This window comes from Camarhynchus parvulus, chromosome 3 (genome assembly GCF_901933205.1).
Source record: "Camarhynchus parvulus chromosome 3, STF_HiC, whole genome shotgun sequence".
In the NCBI taxonomy this organism is placed as follows: Eukaryota; Metazoa; Chordata; class Aves; order Passeriformes; family Thraupidae; genus Camarhynchus; species Camarhynchus parvulus.
In genome coordinates this window covers 103,642,928-103,661,615 of record NC_044573.1, presented here as the reverse complement: position 1 = coordinate 103,661,615, position 18,688 = coordinate 103,642,928, and positions in this window count along the sequence as shown.

Genomic DNA, 18,688 nt, shown 5'->3' with positions numbered 1-18,688 from the left:
TTCTACATAGAAATGCATTGCTTTCAGGGAAAACTAGAATGTATATCTGTTGTATTCATTCTTGGTTTACTCTTTTTTTTTCTGTTCTCTGCTACTTTTCAGTATCCTTTTCTTCTGTGTTTCTTCCCCTTTTTTCTGCTGCCAGATCTGTTTGTCCTGTTAGTCTCTATACTCTAAATCTGTCTTCCCTCAGTTTCTGTCCCTCCTCCTTCTGTCATCCCTTCAGTCCTTCCCCCTTGTATAACTTATCCCTCTTCCCTCCTCTCTTATCTTAAGTAGTGCTTAATCCTTATTGCTTTTCTTTTTTTATTTTAATACTATCAGGCTAGTAGCTATTCTGTTATTTGGCATGTCCCATTATAGCTTCAGAGTTTCTAAACTTTATTAGATTTTTAAATGTCCTCAGTATAACTTTTTTGTGTTTACTTCTTTCCCAACAGCTGAAGAAGGAAAGGTTCTTGCATGTAGACTGAGCATCTATTCAGTCATGTCTGAAAAGACCATAAAAAAAGAAGGAAACATCTACAGTTACTAGAAATTTTTGGACTCCTTGTATATGAGTGTGCTGGCAAATATGGCTGTTCCAACCAGGTTTATTTTTATTTTTATTTTTCTCCATTAATTTTCTGCCCTTTGTCTGATTTCTGTTGTCATTTGGTGTTAATTAGTTGGCTGAAATGTTTTGTGTAATTGGACTAAGCAACCATGTTGCTAATAAGACAGAGCCCTAAAGGTCCCAAATTCTGTAGCCTCAAAATACTTGCAAATTTTCCTTGTCACCAAATGCTGCCCCTGGCAGACAAAATTCATTTTGTGCTCCATTAGACTCTGCTGTCCTCAGTTTTCTCTATCATGCCTGCCCCTATGTTTCCTTAGCTGCCTTCTACAGGAGCTTCTGTAGCATTTAGCATCAAAAATGCAGTTCTTCAGAAAAACCTGTCAATGCAAGAATTTAAATCTGAAAAAATTACACAGTAGTACCAGCTTGGGGCAATGTACCCTGCACATAAAGAGACCTTTTTATCTTTGGATGTTGGTTCTTGTGACCAATTACCAAACCCATCTTTCCAACTTATTTTTATCATGACATGATAACATAGTGGTTGTCATAAAAACCTGTAACATTTCCAGCATCAATTCTGCTGATGCACAATTTTGCTTTAACATGCAACTCAAAAATTCCTGAAAGATGCCAAAAAAATAACACATCTTTTGCTGTAATTCCAAGGCAACCTGCCTCCCTTGGATCTTTTTTTTTTAACCAAAAAAAAAATTTAAATGGAATGAAATATTTGTAAAGAGTGGTTAGGAATTTCATGTGCATGTTTCACTGTCCTGAAATATCAAAGAATTTAAATTGCATCATTGTGCAAACCAAGCAGTCTACTGAGCTGACTGTGTGTTTCTTTCTGTTCATGATGGTGTAGCCATCTTACTTCTGTGATGATTTTAAGCAAGGGGTTAGAGCAAGAATGGCTCTAGGGGTATTATGAGAATGCCAGTGCTTAATAACCTTGTCCCAATTCCAGGACAGAAGACGAGCAAAGGTCAGATAAACCTTTTGGATTCAACAAAGGGATATAAATACAGATACAGATATAGATGATAGAGATATAGATATAAAAGACACTATATAGTGTAGAAAAGTAGAAAGGCAGCAAAGAAAATGGCTAGTGAATGTTTATTCACTGTTTATAATACTGAAAATTTGCTGAATACTTATTCATTGATTCTTTTTCGAATTAGGAACTACTAAATTGAATTAGCAAGTAACTAACTTTTTTTTTTTTAATAAGACCTTTTAATCTGCACTTTGGCCATAGAGCTTGTTACCAAATAAAGAATATAATTGTGATAAAAGTTTTACTGGCTGTTAAGAGCAAAGAGACAAAAGCATGGAAGTAGAGGCTACCTGGGGTGCAGGATTATATTCAAAAAGCTGGCATCTTGGAGTGAGCATAAAGGGAAGTGTCTCTTTCTGTTTACCCTGTTCTTGCAGATTCTTTCCTTAGGTTCTGCTCTTACCTAGTATCCTGTCTCAGTACTTGCTAGATGCAATGTGTCCTTCCAACTTCCAGCCATCACTCTGACTTCAGCACAGCTGTTCCTGCACCAGTATTTTATCAGTATAGATCTTGGTTTTGTCATTAAGCATTTGAAATGTGTTGCTTTCTTTAAAAACACAGTATTTTAAACACATTTCAAACATATAGGAGAGAACACAATGCATGACTGTTGGATAACATGCATGACGATTTCAAATCAGCGATGGGTTTCCTAAATCCAGACAAGTAGTGCCTGAGCAGGATACCTTTCTCATACTTTACACAACTTAAAGAGGTATGTTATTCCAGCAGATTGAGACTTAGAAGATGTCCCTTGGAGACAGATTGAGACTTAGAAGCCATGATGTCCCTAGGCCAGCCAGAACTGCAGACCTGCCCTGTCAGTTGGCCAGTGAATTCAGATCCATGGTGTGAGTGAAATATTCAGTTTCTGCCCCACAGGTCAACATCTCTGTCTCCAAATGAATTCCATGGATGTGCTGATGGACACAGCAAAATGGCAGTGGCTTTAATTCCTGCATCATGTGAAAGACTCAGTTTGCTCTGAGGAGGCGTCTGATCCTGCTAAAGAACTGGAGAGGGACTTCAGACTTTATAGTGGGAGGTACAGGATTTCCAGAAATTCTGCTCTTGAGAGCTGCAGTTTAAGAGGAGTTTCATACCATGGCAGAAATGACCCAGGATGCTGCAGGGCCCACTGCTCCCTAAATACAGCACAGAGTGCTCTCACAGCTGAGAGAGCTGTATCTGTTTTCACAGCCACAGGGCATTAAAATCAGAAAACACATAGTACACCAAAGAGCAAATATTTCAGTGAATAGGCACAATGGCTCCATTTGCTCCTGCTTTGCTGTTCTGCACACCCTGCAGGAGCAATATCTGCAGAAAAGAATGAAAAATACATATGCTGTAGCTTGTTTCCACATGGGGAATTATCTCCATCCCTTTAAATTGAAGACTGTGTGCAAGCAGTGACTTGGACTAGCACATATCTTGATGAACACACACTGATCCACTCTAAGGAGATAGAGATGACTTGGTGAATATCTGAGAGTGTCTCCGGGGTCAGCTAGCAATGTCTCACGTTTCCTGTTTGAAGGCACTGCTGAGAACAGCTAGGGATGGTCTGTGATCTTCTGGCACAGACTTGTTGCTGTGATAGAGACTGAATATATCATAAAATATAGATCTCAGGTATCATAATATATCCATATAATGTGTCATTCAAAAAGAGAGAAACATAGGTAGAAAAAAGTTGATCAATTCACTGGTCTTGTAGCTTGCTGCTACTTGATGATGACCTTTGAAAGGATCATCAAAAATTCTTTAAAAAAAACCTTTCAAAATCTAGCAGGGTTTTTTATCATAGGCCAAGTCCACTGTGACTTTGTTACATCAACTCCTGCATTTGAAGAATCATCTTGAATAAACTTCAAGAACATTTTCTCTATTCCATTCACTCTGGTTTCTCAATTTAGGTGACTGCAATAATAGTTCTCTCACAGAGGTAAAGGGAAATTGCTAGCAGGGAGAAAAATTGTGATGAGATTTCATTTCAACACAGATTCAAAGAAGGTTTCAACATCTGGTGGTTCCAGTTTAACTTTCAGCCATCCCGTTCCTCAGAGGGAAGCTTTAACATATGCATAACTCCTTTTATACAGTATTTCTCACAAATTTTCTTCCTACCATAACCAAAACAACTACTTTAGCCCAATGTTCTCATTTTCTATCTTTATAAAGTACAGTTCTTGTCAACTTTCATTATAAATGAGTAAAAAAAAAATAGAGGATATGTCTCAAAGGAAAATTAAATCAAAGCCTTCCATCACAGGCAAAATTACTATACATAGAAACAATTACATTTCTGAAAAACAATACATAAGTCATTACTTCATAAAAATTAAAATTATGGAAAATACACTTCTTTCTTAGTAGTTTGTTTCACTGCTCTTCACTCTCATTGCTTGTATTCTGCTGTGTTCCCAAATTAAATTTTCCAATTTTCAGCTTCCATTCATTAATTTTTATGACCCTTCCTCTTTTCTGAATTGAGAAGATCTTTACTAAAATCTTCGTTAGTCCTTCTTTCTGAGGAAAAGCTTGGTCTTCTTATTGATGAAGCAAATAGATTTATCTTCTTGGCTGTATGAAATAATCTTCAAGTCTTGAATTTTTTTTCCTCCTCGTTTTTATGTTCTAGATAATTTTTCTTGTGTAATGTCCAGTAGTGAGGTAAACTGAACTCCCAATTCTTATTGCCACCACCTTGCTTATACAGCTGCAGATGTTTTTCCTCTGCTGACTTGCACAGAGAAACTTCTGTTTAGCTGATTACCAGGATCTTCTCAGTAATTTTTGTTATCAGAGGGGACTTTAAGATTTGCTTCTGTGCAGAGACATCCATTTGAACATCACACAAAATATCCAAAAATATCTTATTTATTGGTCCTTCTCCTTAAACCTTATTCCAGATTCAGCAACTCCAGAACTCTTTAGGTTATAAGAAATGGAAAAGTTTATGTTCTTTATTTCTAAAGCTGTCACCAAGCTTAATGAAATCTATAGGATAAAATCACAGTTTGGTTTCTGAGTTTATAAGTGTATCTGACACTGGAAAGCTTTGTGTTTGCATTTTAGTAGATGGTATATCATTAAGTTTGTGTTATTGGTATAAAATGTAGGTTGACAAGAATTATAGAGGAGAAGAAAAGGAAAAGAAGTTTAGATTTATATGTAATGTTCTAATATTTATTCTGGAATTAAAGTAATGGATGGGAAAGCAATTAATAATAGCACCAAAACACTTTCAATTCTTATAATAATAAAAATAATTATAAAGAATGTGTATTCATAACTATTCCATCGGTTTTGTTGAAAGTCATTCCTACTCTTTTATGTTTGATTGTCCCCAGGATCTGTCACAAGTTGGCGTATGCAGTTATATAGAGCTATCACAAACCCTTGTTTACTTGAAGATGGAAGAAAGGGAGAAGAGCCTCTATTAAAATGCTTGCACTCTGCTCTAAGGAAGGTTGAGCTCAAAGAAACAAAATCTTGTTTTCAGGGATAGGTGATCCAACTATACGGAATAGCTCCATCTTTCTTCTGAAGCTGAGTATGGCTTAAATTTAATGCAAAAATTCTCCAGGGATTATTTGTTTTCTGTTATAACATGGAAAGAGAATATAAAGTGCAGAGTGAGAAAGAAAATCCATGTTTGGCCTTAGGAACACAAATAGAATTAAAATACTCTTTAACATGCGCTCTGCAATGCATTATGCTTAGTAAAGTTTTAAAAATACTATATCTGGAATGAAATGCTGACTTTTTCAGTAGAAGGTTTATTTGTGCATCAATTTAGTTCATGGATTAGCATTTTAGTTCCCAACAGAAATGTGGTTTTAGGTGACTCTCACAGGCATCCCCACTTACCACCCTGTGGTGGACATGCCAGAGCTGTCTAGAGCACTTCTTAGAATCAAAGAATGGCTTGGCTTGGAAGGGACCTTTAAAAAACAGCTGGTCCAACCCAACAGGACTAGGAGAACATTCTGCTTGAGTGGGTTTAGTTTGGGATGAAAACAAATAAGGGAATTTCCTCCCAGCAGTGACTTGGTGTGGCTCAGCTGCTAACAGGCAGCAAGTCCATGGGAGCAGACTAGAGCCAATCTGTGGCCACCACCCTGAAAATTTCTCTAGTGTGAATCTAGAAACCTCAATACTGACTGAGTCACCACAAAAATCTATTGGGCCACACTGAGGCACAATGCAGACCTAGATGCACTGCAGTAAGAATAACAACAAATAACATGGTTAGTAAATAAATCTGTACTTGTCCACAAGGTCCACCTCAAGTGAGCGCTTACAAGTCCAGCTGTGAGAGCAAACACTTCATTAAAATATTCCACTTATCCTTTCTGTTCTTTTTGACAAGATCAGCACTTTCTGATTCATGCATGTTTCTAAAATTCAGATTATCCTTCTCTGTGTACTCAGTTGGGGTTATAGTAGAGCATGAACTACAATTTATTTTACTACAAATTGTATGCATTTCTAAGATGACTGTCAGAGCATGTTAACCTTCTGCTAATTTTTTAGAATGCAAGGAGGTTGTCGGTGGTAGAGAGGAGTCTCTGGATCCTTTCACAGGGAGAGAGGATTCTCGGTTTTGTACTGGACCTGCCAGACAGCAATACTGCATTGTCATCAATGTGTCCTTATTAAGCAAGGTACTAGGAAACCAAAAGGCAGAGGAGAGAGATATGGTGAATACAGAGCATGAGAATAGTAGACAGGATGTCTGTCTACTGCAGCTTTCACAAAAGACCTTCATGCCTGAAAATGAAGAAATAAACTGAAGAGAGGGTGAAGCCCAAGAGAGGTTTGGGGTTATGTCACAGGACTATGTAGGAAATTTTTTCTCGTACATTTCAAGATAGAGGAATATCATGCAGGTGCTAGTAGTGATCTCAAGGTGCCAGGTCAAAAACAAAACAAACAAATAAAAGAGGAAAATTAAAATAATTGGCCTGGAAGATAGGAAAAGCTTTATTTTATCTATAGGGATTCCTTAAAAGTATTTCAATTCCTAATTAACAAGGACATCTTTACAATCCCAGCTCATCTCTGCCGTGGCGCAGCCCAGCAGCAGATGGAGCTCTCGGCTTGCGTTTGAGCTGCCTTTTCACGGCTTAGTTTCATCCTTTTGTGCTTTTTTTGGTACCTTCCGTTTGCCAATTAAATACATATATTGCTGTATTGGTCCGTTGAAATTTAGAAACTAGATGATTTAGGAAAAAGAAATTTAAATGGTGTTTTTCACACTAAAAATCTGTATTTCCTTTTGAGCTTTCATGCCATATGTATCTTTTACAAAGCCACTGCTGCTCCTGTTCAACAACCATAAAAACAGTTTTTTCTGTAGCTGAATCAGGCTCTAAATGAGATCACACCTGTAAAAATTTTATTTAATGCCCTTCTAATTAAATTCACTTTTTCATTAGAAGTTAATTAGTCATTAATTAGTAAAAAGTAACTATATTATTTGTATTATATTATATTATATTATATTATATTATATTATATTATATTATATTATATTATATTATATTATATTATATTATATTATATTATATTATATTATATTATATTATATTATATTATATTATATTATATTATATTATATTTATTATATCAGCTATATTATGTAATTGGTTTCATTCAAGATTTCATCCAAGGTTTTACCTGGGTTGATTTGCATTTAAAAATACTGGTTTAGATGCTTTTTTAGTGCAGAGGATTTGAAATGCCATTCTTATTTGGACAAAATAGTTTCCATGTTGCTTTAAAGTTAAAGAAATCAGACACGTTCAGTTCAAGACAGCTGATAGGATGGGTGGCAGCATCCTTTCATTGCCATCTTAGCCAGCAGGAATCCTGAATTTCAGGTGCTCCAAAGTCTTATCACTTGGTTGTTTGCATCAAGTGATTTAATTGCTAGTAAAATGCCACATTCCCCAGCTCCAGGGACTATATCCCTGGCACAGGGGGTTTGGAATGAGGAAGGTGGGACATGGTGTTTGCAGGCAGGAGGAGTGCAGAAAAGAAACCCAAGAGTTATGGGATAAGACAAGGAATAAGTACAAAGTAACCTGACTGTGATGCCCTTACTAAGGGTGCTTTCCAGAAATGACAGAGAGGAATGGCACCAGGATTCTACTTACAATGGTATTTAGTTTTCCTCTTTAATTTTATTCAGACATACATAAACCATATTCAGGACAAGGACCCAAAATTCCATATTTAACAAAGGGAAGTAAGGGTTTGTTCCAAATGTGCAGGGAGTTTTTGCAAGCTACTATCTCCTATCAGTGGACTGGATTCTGCAATAAAAAGAATGTTATTAATTCCTCTTTCTCTGAGAGTCATGTGGCTTTACTGAATTTTTAGAAGGACTTTAGCAGACCTCATGTTAAAGTACCCTTGCAAAGCACATTTGTTCTATTATCTAAATATGTCCTATTATGTAAAGACAGATTGTGATCTCTGAGGAAAACAAAACTGCTTCCTTTTCATTAAATTAATAATTCCAAAGGCACAATGGTGACAGTCATAGACATACCATGTAGCATTCCTGGGAGAATGTGCTGGGAGAGCAAGCTTAGTGCTTCTGGAAGCTGCTTTTTCCTTCAGCAGCAAATAGACTGTGGTCAATCTGTCTTAATCTCTCAGGAGCAGAACTGCTGGAAGCAGTACCAACTGCATCTGGGATCAGGTAGCAGACAGAAGTCATATAACCAGCTTGGTCATGTACACTTCACAGAATATACAGGAGAGGTCCCTTAGCTTAACCATTTTCATTTAAATTTGTAAAGAAACTTCAGACTCTCCCTTTTGACCTCCCAGGCAATTATCTGGTTTAAAGAATTTCCAAAGAGTAGAACCTGGCAGAGAAAGAAAATCCAGCTGCCAGGAGCAGGCTGCCAAAGGTTGCCAAGCTCTGTAGTGGGTAAAGGGTACAAAGAGAGCATGACTGGTAGGGAAATTGAGCTTTTCAGCCTAGAGAGACAGTTATATGAATGCTGGAGCCAAACATAAAATCAAAACAGATAATTCAGCTCAGAAAAGCCTACTTAAGTACTATTACATTAGACTCCCTGAAAGGATGGTCAATTTTGAAAGTGCTTGCTGTGTGGGGTTTTGAGCCAGCACAGGGGAATTCAAGCAGCAAATGGGCATGAAACAGGATTATGCATTTTCTCTTCACCACCACCATGCTTGTGCTCTCCAGCTCAGTGTGTTTCTCTCTGTAGAGTATTTGTTTCTGCACAATAGTTTGCCTCCATGAAAAGAAGCATACACAGCAACCAATAGCTGAATATCACAATAAAATAACTCAACATAAAGTTTCCCATTTTCTCTGGTTTCAGAAGCATTGAGAATCTTTGAGTTATGGCTGTATTTGTGATTAAAGATTCACATCCAACACCTTTGAGCAGAAACATAAAATAGCAAATCCTACAATCCTAAATTGTTCTGACTACATGAAATATATTAAAACAGTGAACAGGTATAACAACATTAGAACTGTTTTCAGAGGAAAAGTCAGTGTAGACAGGGATGACTCAATGTAAGAATCTCTGAAAATTATTTGAATGCACGTATTCTGCAATTTTCTTCCTAGTCCAAGAACCTGTGGTTATAAACTACCAGTAGTTTTCGCAAAATATTCTGTACAGTTTCATGAACACTGCTCTGTTTACACAGAATATGCTTTAAAAGCAAGCCTAAAACATATCTGTAAATATTTAGATTACAAAGATTGACTTTTACATCTGTTACCTGGTGATCCAATCAATCAGTTTATGTACCTGCAGCAGGACGATGTATCTGTTTTCAAAACCTCTGTATAGGCATAGACACAGATTAGACATGTCAAGAAAGAACTTGGGTCCTTCAGTAAGGGGCAGCAAAAGGAAGACAAGAGCAGCAGTATGTCTAGCTCTAGGAGCCTTGTTCCTATGCATTGCCCCCTTATGAGCATCTGGGCTGATTTGTCTTCTGCCAGGGGCCAAGCAGGCTCTTGGTTAATTCCTAGGACAGACTGCAGTTTGTACAGTTGCCTCTGACCTCCCACAACCATAGCTGAAGTCTTTTGACATCATCAGAATCCTTACATGAAGGTGAATAATACAGTAAAACAGTATAATTGCTTCTGAGACAGCCTTCTCAATTAATTCTGTGTGGTCCTGAGATTGTGACTTTAATGTGCAGCACATCTGCAGGTCTTCAGAAACATCAAAGCATCACTAAAAACAAAACAAAAAAACTTTTAAATTAACATTCATAAGTAATACTGTATCTCATGAGTAGAGTGTTTGAAAACTGAGAGTGGCATCCACAGGGAAATATAATTTTTTAGAAATATTTCCATGCTTCTTCACACAGGGAGTTTTTAGCTTCCCATGGAAATGCATGCTGTAGTACCCTTTAGTCCCCACTCATAGCTGGCATGGCTTTCATCTTCCTGCTTGATGCACAGTTGCTTTTTTCTGTGCCTTGCTTGTGGCAGAAAAATGCTGCCTGAACCTTTGTTGCCTTACCTGCTCAAGGGTGGGTGCTCCCACTTGCAACAAGATTTATCAGCACTTTGGGAAATTGTCAAATAAGCTTGTAGGTAGCACTTCTTGTAAGAAGAAATAGGAACTCAATTGCATAATCAGTCAGCATCACTGTTCTTTTTGACAAAACAGACGAGGGGGAAAGAGCAAACCCATGAAAGTGCAAATACTCTGTCAACATTTAGGTCTGCGTTCATTCAACTTGTTTCAATTAGAGGAAAAGCTCTGGTGAGTCTGGTGAGTCCATACTAAGGGCTCGCCCAAGAAGTGAGCCAATGAGAATCTGATCTCTGTGCTTGGAAGGATGGTTTCTGAATACATCCCCAAGGTTTCCCCACATGCTGCCATCACCAGGGACTGTTTCCCCAGCACTCAACCATGGAGCAGGGTTCTGTCATCTACACCTCTGTCCCCTCCATACATTGCGAGGGTAGTGGCTGTTATGAGCAGGTCTAGAGCTAAAATTTTTTGCTCCAAGAGGTGTCATTCACCTTACAGCCATTTAACACATACCATCTGTAATTATGAGAAGAACCTTGGCCTGGCCTAGAAAACACTCGGGAAGGGAGGAAGAACATCACCTTTTCCAGAGTGAGAAGACACAGTCCTAGAAAGTGATAAACTAGAGCCACAAAACCACAGATCATGGAGAAACCTCATGAAACATTTTAATGGACGGCCTCTTTCAAGTCCTGGGGATTCCTGCAAGCTGTGCAAATACCTGAAATATTAAGTGTGATTTTTACCTCAGCACAAATGCCTCCTCCAAGTGACTAGCTACCTTTCCTGAAATAGTGCAAGTAGAGGAATTACTTGGACAGGACTGTAACCTCCTCTCTTAAGGAGAGAAGTTGATATTATACAGACCAGATTCTAAGTTTACCTTTATCTTATACTCATCTTTTTTTAACTCCTTGGCCCTGAGGAATACCATTCCTTTCAAACTCTGATATTTAATTGGCTTTTTTTTCTGCTTTGTGTCAAAGGAAATTAGCTTGTGTTGAATCCTTGTCAGTAAAAAATAGTGCACAATAAGAATCTTGCTCCTGCTCTTGGAAGAGCTCTGCTTGATGTCAAAAGCATTTGTCTGTGGGATGAAGATCCCTGCTCAGAGCCCCTCCCATTACCTTGTATCATAGTGGAGGAGAAGTTATATCCCTCCACAGCTTCCTATCATCACTGCATTTGGAAGAGCTTCTGCAGCCTGTTGGTGCCCACTCATCATTTTTGTGAATGACATCTGGATATGAAAACAACATTATGTTCATCATCATTTTTACACATATGGATCACATTAACCCTAATAGGTTGCTGAAAACTACCTAAAATTATCAGTGAGTATTTCTAATCAAAACCAGCAATAAAAAGTTCACCATCAGAAATTATTGACAAGCTACTATGAGAAAGCTTTTGTCCCCCGCTTTCTATTCTTCATTAAAATCACTGCTTCTGTCAGACCTTGAAATTCCTTAGGTCTGGAACTGGAGCCTAACAAGGTAATAATTATCTCCTACCAATTTTCTACTTGTCCTTTATCACTGCAAATGTCACATTTGTGTGGAAGGACAGCAGAACACAACGCATCTAGGGAATGCTGCAACAAAGGTCTGCTGCAGCTCATTTCCCAAGGCTGAAAGTGAGCACCTTGAAACAAGGCTCCAAAGGCACCTGAACAATGAATAATGTTCAGGCACTATCCCAGCATAAGAATGGCCTGACATTTTTAAATCCTGAATGAAAAAACATGCTGCCATGTTTGTCAGTGTCTCACTGGCTTGATGCTCATAGTCTTTAGCATCAATCAGGAAATAAATACAGCCTTCACAAAATAGGAGTTTTAACCTGCCCTTAACCTCCATTATATCCACATATCCATAAATTTTCAGGCTCTTGCCTCTGCCTGGAGGCTGGAGAAAGGTGGAGAGAGGGTGAATAGGGACAATCCACTGCAAGAGCAAACTCACAGCATGGCAGCTCTGCATCAGCTGGATGGGGTAGATGGTAAAATGGAGTGGGTGTCACCTCCCATCCTCTCGATTTCTCCACCTCTTTATACAGTATTGTGCTACAGGAGACATCAGACACAAATGTGGCAAGCAACAGAAAAAGTCTTCTTCTGCTGTCAGAAAACTTGGGGAGGGTTCTCCTCCCAATGCTTTAAGTAACATAAACTGTCAAGGAGTCTAGACGGAAACCTCAACAAAAGATGAGGCATTAAAGTTATCCACATCATAGCCAGCTCCTGGTTCTTGGCAGGATGATCAAGTGCTCTGGCAAGCTCCACCACTGCACCCACTCTGGTTGTGCAGAGAGCTGTGCTGTACTGAACCACGTGCATCTCTTAATGTCTGGGCTTACAATCCTGCTCAAAATAAATTTAAAGCTTCTGAAAAAAAATGCTTGAGAAATTTTCCTCAGCACAGAAGTCTCATTTTTCCACAGAAGTTGTCACAGTAATGCAGTGAAGCTTTCATCCCTTGAAGGGATGAAAGAGGAGCAGTTCAGCCCCCAGCAGCAGCTTCCACTGCAGTTGGCCCTGAATGCCAACAATCTGGGGTGCAGGTGTGCATTTCTGCTCATGCCCAGTGTCTTAGACACACATTTATATGGAACAGAATGGCAAAGACAGCCATCTTTTGATTCAGGCTAAATCTGAGCATTTTCTAAGGTGTCTTGCCCCTACTTTCTGGTTGTCTCCCAATAATGCCTCTGGTTTCTAATTCCAAAGAAGTCAAGCTTTTGCCTGTTTTCACTGTCCAATAAGTAATGCACCAGAAATGTGGAAACTTCAGGGTCACAAGCCATGCTGGATCTGTGAAGAGCTGACATCACTGAGAGCTGTGTGTGTGGAACAAGGACAGTGCACAATGGGTGTCTCAATGATGACTTATTAATGTTTCTATTGGCTCTTCATGGATAGGCTTAATGGTATTATCTGTGTCCTTAACAGAATATTCAACAAATGAAATATCTGTCTGATAACCCACTCTACTGAACAGCATGTCCTGACAGCTAGGGACTCCCACTGCACCCCTCCAACTGAAACAGACCAATTTTGCCAATGTCATTTTTCACCAACTGAAGCCTTTTCACCTCATTTTTATCTCAGTGACAGCCCATCTCCAGTAACCACCACCATTTACACTGACAACAATCTCCTTCCACCACATGCTCCACTTGTCAACAACAGCCACTTTTTTTTAAATATAAAAGTAGTTTCTTGGAATTTTGCTCAGAGTCTCACTCAAGTGTAACCATATAAGATGTATCTTCCTTCAAAATCCTCATAATCTTCTTTTGCAGTGCTTTACTTAGCGAGTTAAGGCCCTAGAAATTAGAGCCACATTTCCTCTTCCAAATGTATTTATTTGTTATGATAGAATCATAAAATGATTTGGACTGGAAGGAATCTTCAAGATCACGTAGTTCCAAGCTCCCTGCCATGGGCAGGAGCAAATTTCACTAGACCAGGTGGCTCAGAGCGCCTTCCAGCCTAGCCTTGCTCATCTCCATCTACAACTTCTCTGGACAACTTTCCCCATGCATCACCATCCTCACAGCAAAAATCTTCTTCTCAGGCATTAGGTAGATTCAAGACAAACAGAGAACTAGAAGGAAGATATCGCTAACAGACCTACTACCATAACTTTTCCCGGCTTGGATCATTTTCCCACTTTTGTATATTGATTCATCATTGCAGATTTGTAACATTTTTTTTCTCACAGTCTCTCTTTTACATTCCCAGCTTTCTTTCTCCTCCCCCTTTTTTCTCCATCTGCCATTTTTGTACACTGTACTGTTCCTCCCAACCCTTTCTTGTCCTCTTCTTCAGGGCAGAAGTATGTGCAGGGCAGCAGTTGTATTCTTTGGCTTTTTCAATTATACAGGTATACACATACCGACATGTATTTGAGAAAACAAATGCAAAGCACTTTATTTGTTCTTCGTTAGGAGCAGATGATGATGACGTTTGTGGTGAATGTCATGAGTCACTTAAATCTGGGCCCTGAGAAGTCTGTCCTCTCTGCAGACTTGTTTTGTCCCAGTGTAAATGATTCACTAAGAGAGCACTGCAGTTCTTCTGCTGGATCCTCATCCCAAACCTCTCTGTATTTCAGGCCATTGAAAGCCAGTTAGAATGTAAGGCCAGCCCTGGAAGTAGGTTTCATATTCCACAAAAACGTGGTGTAACCTCAGACTGGTGTGATACCCTTGTAGTAGCCATCCAAAAAGTTGCTTCAGGGCTCTGTTCCAGATGGAGCATCAGGCCTAGGAAAGCAGACTTGTACTGCACTGTTATTTTTTAAATGGCCCTTTTGTTGCCTAACCAGAGAGATGGACTCTGGCAGCTACTTTGACAGAACGTAAAGCTTTGCTGAGGCTACTAGAGTGCTTCAGCAAGGAAGTCTGTTGGAAACTAAAGAGTGAGCTTCAGGTCAGCGGCAACTCAGTGCCTCACTTGATGGTAGGAATCCCACTGATACCCATCAGACAAGTTCCTGGAAGGATTCACGTGTCTGTTACTCCCCTTGGCCCTGTCACCTTTCAGAGGGTAAATTAAGATTTAAATGAACACATGAATGTTGTATGAGGAAGGAACTTCACTTATCCATGTAAATATGTCTTGCAACTTTCCTGGTCAGTGCTTGTTCCCTCTGGTACATAATGCTGCTTAACTCATAAGAAGGGGTACTAGCAGATGAAATAAGAACAATTTGTCTTAGGTCATGACACAGTTGACAATGTCACTGGACATAACACTGAAGCTTAAAAAGGCCTAACAACATGCCAGAGCAATGGAATAAATAAATCAGAGATGACTTCTAAATCATACAAAATGAATAACAATTTTTTCTGCTGTAATGCTAAAGCCCCTGTTCTGAAACAATTTTACATGACAGACCAAAAAGGACTGTTGATATTGTATATATGCTAGTACACACATAAAAGACTACCTTGAAAAGACTTGAAAAGCTCACAAAACCAGCACTCCCCAAATCATGCAACCCAGAATTAAAGTTTTCCATATACCTTTAATTTTATCTGTTGATGAAGGACACAGTCATCAGTTAAATTTGTAAGTTATTTTTTCCACACAACCCAGTCTTGGTTGGTGACTGAAGAAAAGCATTTTATTGGACTCTTTAGCCTGATTCTTCAGGTAGAGGTCCTAGACACAGTTTGAATATGTTGTTTACAGCCCGTTCATGGCATTGTTAGTTTCCAACTGGGAATTTCTCTACTGTTTGCTCTTTACTGTATGAGGGCTCGATTTCCACAAGAATTTAGCATTGAATAATCTCTTCTTAGTACCTAATCAGCAGGATTCACAATCTCTAGTTTGAATTCAAGTACTCTTCAAATTACTTTTTGTTAGGGCTAGGCATCAGCAAATGGGAGCCACAAAATCAGCATACGGGTATCCAGTGAAAAATGTCAAGAACACGTATCAGGTCCTAAAGGAATTTAAAGAAGGAAAGAGAGCTCTTAGAAGTGAGAAGGTCCTCAAACTTAGAGGAGCCTGTCTGCACCCAGTTTGGTAAGGTGGAAAGATGGGTGGGATTTCCATTTGGAGTCCTTCAAAGGCATATCCCCTACTCCAGTGTCTAAGCAGGGAACCATGCTGTTTATTATTGAAGAGCATTTTGATAAAGTGCCTGAAAGGTGAGGAGGTTCTTCACCCCCAGCATCATTCCTGAGGATTTACTGGGGAAAGAGGCAAAGTGGAGCAATTCAAAGCAGTAATAGCACTTTTTCCACATTTCATGCACTTTTGTGAGACATTAGTTCAGGTCATTTTACAGAAGAATCTTCAACCTAGCCTCTATAGATTCTGTCTGAGTGGTTTTTAACTGCTACTTACTTTAAAAACTCCTTCTGTGAGAAGTCTGTTGGATTGAGCCTCCAAAATGAGACCAGCATATTTTATGATTCAGATACAGGCATATTTCATTATTCTCTGCAGGCCTTGAAGACAAAGGGGACAGAAAATAGTCATAGAATGAGGACATTGTTATATGACTGTATAGGTCTAGTGACAAAACTTAGATACATAAGTCACAAAATGATGGAGAGAACTGTATGTGCATTTAGGCATTTCCAGGACGATATATCAACTAGGTTGGGAGCATGGGGATATGAGTACTGAATTTGGGCACCTGAAATGGCAGGTGGCCATTATGTCTTACCTACACCCCTTCTTAATTCCTTCTGTGCTATATGTGATTTCCAAAAGGACGGCTCCTCAGGCAAACAGAGGCCGTGGTGACACACAGACCGCTTGAAAGTGTTTGTATGTGTGCATGGTATTACTTTCTAACCTTGTGTTTATGAAAGGCTGCCTTTTAAATAGTAAAATTAATGTCAGAAAGTGGACTCAGAAGATATTAAAATCATCTTTACATTGTTTAGTTTATGTGGTCTAACTTCGGCAGCAGGAAATTCAGAAGTGCTAGAGGGGAAACTTCAGGCTGATAGTACCATATGCTTTGAGGTATTCTGAAAGGGAAAAAAATGGGAATATTTTTTATAAGACCTTAGGTCTTTATTTTTTAATAAAAAAGCACATAGAACAAGGCATAGTGAAGAAGTTGAAATTTTGTTTCTCATACAAGCCACACAAAGCCATTACTCTTTATATCAACTATATTCTTTATGATGCTTCATATAGTTTCTTTTGTACTATCTTTTTGCTACTATGTCTACCGAACTTCCATCAGTCTGCCGTTTTCTGCTCAATGCCTTGACATAACTGAGTTTTACCTTTTTGAATATGACATAAATCTTGTGTGATTTTACCAAATTATTTGTTGGTCAGAATATTATCAACCCAGCCAGTGTTACACTTTCAATATTGTATTTCTGGAACAAACTCACATAAAATCAAGAAATAGAGTTAGCTGTTGAAAGAAGTCTAATGAGATCTAAGGAATTGATAACAAATAAAAAATACATCTTTCCATATGCATTTTATTTTTTGTTATATTTGCAAAACTGATGTCTTTTTGCAGTTACGCCGTTCCATCATATTTTAAGGTATACTTGCTTAGGACAAATTAACAAAAATAATAATTATATTAATATAATCAAAATGTCTATTTACTAGAAGAAAATCTGCAGCAAGTATCAGCAAAATTTTTACATAACTTTGAAAATACTTACTGCAGCTGGACATAGGAAGCTAACTAGATATCAGCGCTGCAGGAACTAGCATTTTGACAGTCCTGTGTCGTTCTGGCTAACTATATAATGCCCTATATATACTAACAATATAAGCATCCCCTAGTGATGGTCTTTCAGAAATGGATTAAATAGTCAATCAAGTCCAATGGTTTTCCATGGTATGGAATTGTATACGGCATATCTGCCAAAAGTCATTGCTACATATTCAAAAGCATGTTATTACTTCCCTGTTAGGTCTTGAGGACAGACTAGTGTTCAGCTGGTTTTATCTAGTCCATCTTTCTATTTATATTATATTAAAATCTAGAATTCCTATCGCAGTTTGTTTTTATCATCTGAAATTGTGGAATGTGAGTCATCGGAATCCTTTTGAGTCTCATTATTTTTAAAGTTTTCATGTTGATTTTTGTTAGGCAAGAATGGTTTGAGTAAATTCAGGACTACATCTTTGCCTGGTTGAAACTAGTCTTCAATTGCCTAAAATTGCCTTGATCTCACAACACTGCAGGATAATCATAAATTCAAGGAGGCACAAGTCCTTAGTTTACTTTCCTATTGGTAGAGATATCATTTATTGAAAATACAGTTCTATCTAAAAGTCTATTGCACAAGCTTTGTGGAATTTTAGTCATCACTTTAGTAGGTGACCCTTTCAGTTTGACCATTTTATATCTTGCCATTCAGGATGTATAAAATCACAACAGAAAAAAAAAATCTGTGAACCTGTGCCTGCTTGTAATTTGTTTACAGTGCTTTTTGTCTGCTAAGAACTTGGAGACATTTCCAGGTCCAAACAGTCCGGGATACATAATGCAACAGCAACCAGGTTACTGAGGAAGACACCTGCAAGAAAGTCTTATGTGCATGTCAGTAGACCAGAGGATGCTGATTTTTCTTTAGTGGGGTTCAGTAGGAAATTCACCTCTGATTCTGATGGGATTTTATTATACCAAAGAGAATATTCTTTGACAATCTCTCTCAATCTCTCTTTGAATGATCAACATTGAAAAACTTGTCTTTTTTTTTCCACTGAGAGATTATCAGTGAAATATTGGCTAAGGTCAATTGAAGCAGATTCATTTCCACATTTATTATCAACCATTTTATGGTTTAACATTTTTTATACATTTTTCTTCTTAAAAGGAGAAATTATTACAGTAAAACATATTTTGAAAATGCTGAATACAAACATTTATAATTTCAGAAAAACTACATAAATTGTCCCAACAGAACCTTTTAATGTTGATTTCAAAGGACTACATTTCTAAGGAAAACTTCCAACCATTCTCCTTCTGCCTTGTGTCCCATTTTTCCCAT